This window comes from Glycine soja, unplaced genomic scaffold (genome assembly GCF_004193775.1).
Source record: "Glycine soja cultivar W05 unplaced genomic scaffold, ASM419377v2 tig00001129_1_pilon, whole genome shotgun sequence".
Taxonomy (NCBI): Eukaryota; Viridiplantae; Streptophyta; class Magnoliopsida; order Fabales; family Fabaceae; genus Glycine; species Glycine soja.
Window position 1 is genome coordinate 4408 of NW_021143591.1, and position 7659 is coordinate 12066.

The window sequence follows — 7659 nt, forward strand, 5'->3', positions numbered from 1 at the left end:
TTTGTATTCATAAACTTCTAGAAATAGTAAATTACAAAGGGAAAATTCCACGAACTAGGTATGTGCTTTCAGTACATTATTGTTAAATCTTTGCCAGAAAAAATACACTAGCAAGAAAGAAAAAAGGTTAATAAACAGTTTAGAAAGACTTCTGATTTGCACAGTCCAAGTTAGGTCCTGTACCTACGTTAAACATGGTTGCATATCTTTGAAAGTATCCAATCCTATCATTCACCCTTGAATCATCAGGAATTCCACATTCAAGTCCACCATTGATTATGTTAGTCACAAAGCCATACCCTGCAGTTCGATTAGCTGCTATGTCAGCTTGTGTTGGCACATATTTTCCAACCATCACATTGTGGCAAGAAGGTTTTGGCTTTTGCTGTCATCCAAAACCAGAGACCTGTTTGAAAGGCAAACAGTGAATTGTTTGACACCACATCTGGGTTTCTCAATCCATCAAATCCCAAAGCCTTCCCTGCTGGTCCATAGTTGTAGTTCCTGCACAAAATTTAATCTCAACTCATCAATATTCCAATTGCATAAACAAGTAGTATTAGTGATAAGCTAATAACTAATAATCATAATATTATCGAGAATTTAATAAAAACACATGCATAATATAAAGATTTTTACATTATCATTTAATCATAGATTGTTATATATATAATAATATTGTTGACTTAATCCACTAAAGTCAGCCTAATAGTACATGGTTTGAATAATTTGCATGAAGTTTAAGTTTAAACTTCACTGTTATTATTATATACCACCAAATGAGATGGTTAAGTTTTATAATAATTATTTTAAAAATATATTTAGGATATTTTTAATTGATTGACATAATAGAAAAAAAAAAGGAAAGAATTGGTTCGATTTCTTCTGATAATAAACACTAACAAACTAAAGATTAATATTTGACTTAAAAACAAAAACTCATAATATCCTAATATTATATGTGTAATGTGTATATATACCATGAAAGTTGAATTGGCCCTCTGCCTTTGTAACTTTGTCCAGGATAACAAGGCCATTGAGTGTTGGTGGAATCACAATAGTGACTTTGAGGGCTAATTTCTTCCTTGAAGCACAATCCCCAAGCATAGGGTCCATCAGGTGCTGTGGCCCACCCACCTGTGGTTTCATGTGAAATCTGAGCAAGAAAGGCTGCAATCTCACGCTTGCGCATGGTTGGACTACCAGTGGTGCCAAATCTAGGGAAGCGTTTGGATGCATTGATGAAGGAGTCGTAGGTGTAGAAGTTTCTGGCAGGGCATGCATTGTTATCTTTGTGGATGAAAATGGAGTCAAAAAGCTCTTTGCTAATGAGAGAAGAGATGGGTGATGGTGATCAACGAGCTTCAGCTCCCAAAGACAAGGAGTGAAGCAGAATAACAAAGCTTAATATACCCTTTGAGGGGAATGAGAATGCCATTTGCTAAACCAAAAGTTAGATGCTAGTATGCTACTAACAATTGGGTTTTGTTTTGTGATAAAGAAAAACCTGGAGTAAGGCTTTTATAGACACCATCTTTAGTGGAAAACGTCAAAGTTGAATTTTTGCATATTAAAAATGAGATAAATGCTAATAAGTGTTTTGGAAAAATGAGTTGAACAAATCCCTTAAAAACGGATTTAAGATCCAATCACCTATTTTTTTAATCTTAAATCTTATTTTAGAGCTATTTAGAGGCATTTTTTGAAAAAATGAGTTGACCAAATCCCTTTTGCTAGGGGATTTCTCTTTCAATTTCGAACGTTTTGACATATTATGGGTCTCAAATGGATATTTTTATCAAAAGTTACAACCGTTTGAAGTTTATAATTTCCGTATAGCCAGAAGTATTTCGCCAACAGGAATGACGAAATACGCCACGTGTCATCTGTTTCGCCAACAAGACTAGCGAAATCCACGTCACGTGTCCTGTTTCGCCAACAGGACTGACGAAACCCACTATCCGCTGCCACGTGTCCTGTTTCACCAACATGACTAACGAAATGTTTACAAAAAAGGACCCCTCCATACTATGTTTCAAAACATATCTCTTTTGGAAATAAGTTTCTAAAAGAAACCCCCTTTAATCAATTTGTCACCTATATGCTGCATTGGATGGATCAACCTTCATGTCATTTCAATGCCAATTTACCGTGTGACTTCTATCCCTTCTTCAAAAAATGACCTTTTTTCATATTTGTGATTAGATTGGAAAAAAAAAATCACGTACAACTCTATATATTTCACATTATTCATCATTTCTTTATCTTGAACACAAACAAAAATTAGGATGCTGATGCTCCGTTCTTGATTTTGGATATTGGACCTGTTTGAGTAAACTTCTTTAGAAGCATTTTTAAAAAAAGAAAATAAGAAGAAAAAGATGAGATGAGTTTTTTCATGAGTAAAAATAAGCTCTCTATGAGTTAATTTTTAGAAACTCACCAATATAGTTTCTCTAAAAGATGAGATAACATCTACATATTAGTTAATGGAAAACTCATTTTAGTTAATGGAGAAACTCATTTCATTTTTTTTCTTCTTATTTTCTTCTTCTAGAAATGCGTTTAGAAAAGTTTACACCCAAACATGCCCATTGTATGAGATTTTAAGAATATTAAGTTTCTAGGCAAATAATTTAAATTAAAGTTTTGTGTACTAAGAACTTGTTGGTTAGAGAGGACATTTGAAGTCTTTCAAAGAGTTTAGACATAACTCAAACTCAAATGCTAGATCAAGGAGTGAGATTTGTCCAGTATTTATCTATTCTTAAATGGCATTATCTCTCGCACTTGTGAGAGTTAAATTTTTTTCCGATAATAACTAGCTTCCTATGTAATAATCTATAATAACCAATCACTAACATAACATAACAGCTGAGTCAGAAAATAAAATAACTAATCCTAAAAACTTGATCAAACAAAGATATCAAACTAACCGGTAATTACTGATACAAACTCAACAAAAATATACATCAACTTACCCACTTCGGCTTTCCAACAACTAACGTACCTCTTAAGTTACCAAACTCACCAAGTTGAGAGTTAGTTTTTAATATATTGTAATATTTAGTATCCGCTCCATTGTAATTTTTTATTTGTCATTTTTTAATTTTTAAGAAAATTAATTATAGAAAAAAATTACACATACCAAATATCTTACTTTAAAGGAAAAGAAATACATACACCAAGCACTGAAAAAATAAATTTTATTTTCATACACTTAATTTTCATATATTATATTCCATTAATTAACTATTTTTTTCTTAAATATAAATTTTTAAATTTTTATTAAAAAAATCTTATTAAGTAATAATTCACTATTAAATAAAAATATAAAAGTCTTTATAACATTTTTTTAGAAACTCCTTTATAACGTTGCATTGTTATTAAATTACTTTTTCTTAGTGTTTTAGGTCATTACCGTCTTCACTCTCCACCGAATAGGAAATGTATTCATATAATTTTTTTAAAAAAAGGCTGACTTGACTTCATTTTCGCAGCAGATACTTTTTTTTTCATAGCAGCTTTCATATTGTGATCCAACTTTTTTATTGAAAGTGTGATTGGTTTGTTTGTTGTGACGGCTGCGTGCTGGTGAGAATAAGCAGATGAGACAATTAGAATGTTTTAGGAAGTATATTGTGTTAGGATTTTAAAAGATTATTTTAGTATAAAAAAGTTTCATAAATTTTAAAGATCATAAAGATCATGTAGAAATATTATGATTTGTTAGATTTTTTATAATAATTTTATAATAATTTGAATTTTAATGAATTTATATTATAAGAATTTAAAGGATTTGAAAATATTTTATATATTAATAAGATTTGAAAGGATTTTACAAATTTTTAAAAGTATAATTAAAATTATAAGAGTTAGTGAAAAAATAATAAGAAATGAGGAGGTTTGAATAAATAAAAATAAAATTAATATAATTTTTTTAATAGTTATATTGATTCTAACTTTATGTCTTCATATACTAATCTTTCTTACAATAATATCTTCTCATTCTCACTTTTAAATTTGAATAATAGATTTATAATTATACATTAATTTTCTATTTTTTTAATTATTACAATATTATTTTATAATAAATCTAATGACATGTTTAAATGGAATGCAATAGTAAGGATATACTAAAAAAGAATAGCAAGGGTGAAAAAATGACTACGAAAGTTACTGGATTATGTATATGACCAAATTAAAGATGACAGTTACAAAATATTACATCAAGCAGGTGATGAACATAATCACTATTGAAAAAATATGACACATAAGACAAATATTAATTTAGTTTAAAAAACAAAGAGAAAAATGTTGTGGAAATGAGCATATTTGACATTTTTTATTTCAAAAGAATAAGAGAAATATATATGACACACAAATTTTGAAAAATATTAAAGAGAGAAGATGATATATGTGATGGGAGAAAAAAATATGATAACTAATAGAAAAAAAAAGTCTAGTAAAATCTCAAAAGATTGAGTAAGATTGTTGATAGATATTTTATACTAAGAAGCATTATAAGATCCATCAAAATCCTTTTTAAAAAATAATCTTCCTTAAAAAAATATTAAAAATCTTAACTGAATACTATATAACTTATTTATACTATTTAAAATTTTAATTGAATAGCACGAAACTTTTTTATGATTTCAATACACATGGCATTTTCTCCTCATTAGTTGACGTCAGATTTAACATTAAACTCGCAAAGTCATTTACAAATGGCTTAAATAATTTTTGTTTTTGATTTTTTAATAACTTTTAAGAATAATTTTGGTTACTAATAAGAAAATACTACCACAAAATAAATTATTTTTATTTTATTTCTAGTCTTTAAATTTTTTTAAACAATATATTTTGAAAATTGATTTAAATAATTCTTAAGGGACAAAAAAATATATAAAATATATTAAGGATTAAAAACTTAATTTTTTATTGAAAAACCCAAATGAATTTCAGTCTTTTTGAAAATTGGAAAATTATATTTCAATTTTCATTTATTTTTGGAAGTTTTCAATTTTTTTTTGGTAAATTTATTTTTATATAGATTATTCATATATATATATATATCTTCTGAAATTAATAGTGGGCCTATGTTTGGGCAATCTCAACTGAACGGGCTGGCCTGGTAAAATTGACCGGATCCAATCAGTAGCTTTGGACTCTGGTGTGCCGGATACGGACTTATCACGTAACGATCCGTTCAAGTTTAAAAAAAATATTTCATTAATAATATACTTTTAAAATTTATTAATTTTAAATTAAAAAAGTTTGCGTTTTTTTTTTTTTGAGAGAAACTAGTATGAATATTTGGAGATCACGCAGCAGCCAGCAGATTTGGAGGATTAAATCTCAACCGAAAGGTATAGCTTCCTGATTGAATCATAGTTAAGTGATAAAATGTGTAATTACTAATTAAGAAAAAAAGAAAATATTACTATGATTCAAAACTATACAACTCTAATTCTTTCTAAATATATACTAGATGTAATTCCTACAACTTAGCCTATCAAAATTAGCTTGAAACTGAAGATCAAAGGAACACTCCTATTTTCCAATTGACAATGTAGTGTTTGAGATGCAGGGTTACAGTATTTATGGTTGGGAATCTGTATGTAATGGGTTCCGGTTTTTTTCATATGGATTCTGTTTTTGTGGTATGCTGCAGCAGTTATTAAAACATAATGTTTATCGTGTTCTTTTACTACTTGTGAAGAACTCTTGTCTTTCTCTTTAATAAATTCATAATGTGTTGTTACCAACATATATCACCAGTACTAAGAAACAAAAGGGGGAAAGAAAAACTAAACTAAGGAGCATCTACACTGACTCGATGATTGATCATCACTATGAAATTCCTTCACTTCCTGTATTTTGGGATTGCATATTCTTCAAATTAACCGAGCTTGGTTGTTAGTCTAACCTCAGTATCATTAGGGTGAACCCTAACTAAGCCAGATAAAAAACAACATAACCAAACTCATCAACGTGTTCCCTATAAACTCGTATGAAGCTGTGAAGCTGATAATAGAGGGCATCCCATCCCCCTCTAAAATCTAAATGATTGGGTTAGGCTTAACACCACCATTAATTTCTATTCTAGTTTTATTGAATGAGAGTCTTGTGGGAACATGTCCTATATATAATATGAGTGTTTTAAATTTACATTATATTTTTATAATCTTAGATGTGAGAATTACAAATATTTATAGAAAGATACAATTAATTAATTTAATTAAAAGAAGAAGAGATGAAGATCATTAATTAGTACTTACCATACTTAAAGATAAATGGACTAATTTTTTTAGCTGGTGCCACCTCAAGTTGTCAGTTTAGTAAACTCTGATCTACGGAACATTTAAAATTTCCCTTTGGAATAATATATGCCAACTTTTTCTCTTAAAAAAAAAAAAATATAAATGATCTATATGTCTCACTTATCAAAGAACAAAGATTGTCTTCTAGATAAAAGCATTTTATTTCTTGCGGCCTTCTTTGTTTTTTTCTATCTACGTGTCAATTTTTGTTTGTTTTGATAGAATCTTCGTGTCTAAATTAGAAGATACAAGAGTGAACCACTTTTGACTTAGCTCCCACAACCAATTAAGCTTTAAATTCTGGTCCCATTTGTTTCGCTTTATTTTCGGTTCCTCCATTTCGATGTTATTAACGAAATTAATGAAACCATAATTCGTCCAACTTGCAACTTTTAGGTCTATTTTGCATACTTTTGGTTTGTTTGTTTCTTGAAACTCAGTTACGTTACGTTTAACATTTTATCTCTTTCACGTTGAGTTGTACTACTAGAAAGTGAGATAACTTAATATCAAACAACACACACCCGAACGTGAAGTTTTGTCTTGTAAAGAAGGCGTAGGGACTGAGCAACATGCTGGGTTTTTCCTTAATTAATGTCATGTTCGTCTAATTTTTCTATATTGTTAGAGAAATTAAACGGATGAAGTAACTGAACTCCAAATTGTTTTGTTAGGTCCTGTGTTAACATGCAAGTATTTTTTTTTTAAAAAAAGAAAAAGTTTCTAAAAACAATTTTTGAAAAAGAAAAAATTGTTTGGTTTCACATGTTGTTACTTATTCTTGGATAAAATGACGAACAGAGACGGAGAGAAAATAAATGGATAAATAAAAATATATATTTTTCTTTTAAAAGTAAAGAAATAAAAATAAAACAGAGAGAATACTTTTCTCTCTCTCAACAAATAGAGATCTTAATTAAAAACCTCTAGCATTGGAGAAATTAAAATCAAATTACACATGTTGTAATTAAAAGAAAATATTATGTACAGTATGTAGTAATATTCATTATTATTAATACTAGATTAGATATAGACGTGGTTAATTGGCTGAGTTTTGTATTTAATATATTTGATTAATACTAATTAGTTACTAGGTTAATGGATTAAAAAATTAGGTTAATGGTTATACTATTTTTCTAATTAAATTTCAACTTAATCATTTCTCTCTTAATTTTATCCAACTCATGGCATGGTCTTCAATGATTTAAATGATAAATTGTATTTAGACGGGGAAGTGGGAAAGCAAGAGGAGATGGGGGTTTGGTGTTGTTTGATTATTACATATATAGTCATAAAACTTGTTTTTCTTGGAGTAATTCTATGCATTAAAGCAATG

At 28.6% G+C, this 7659-nt stretch overlaps 1 pseudogene; it reads right to left on the reverse strand.

Annotated features, from left to right (window-relative positions):
• Positions 1-252: 252 nt before the first annotated feature.
• LOC114404151 lies at positions 253-1470 on the reverse strand (annotated as a pseudogene).
• Between the last annotated feature and the right edge of the window lie 6189 nt (positions 1471-7659).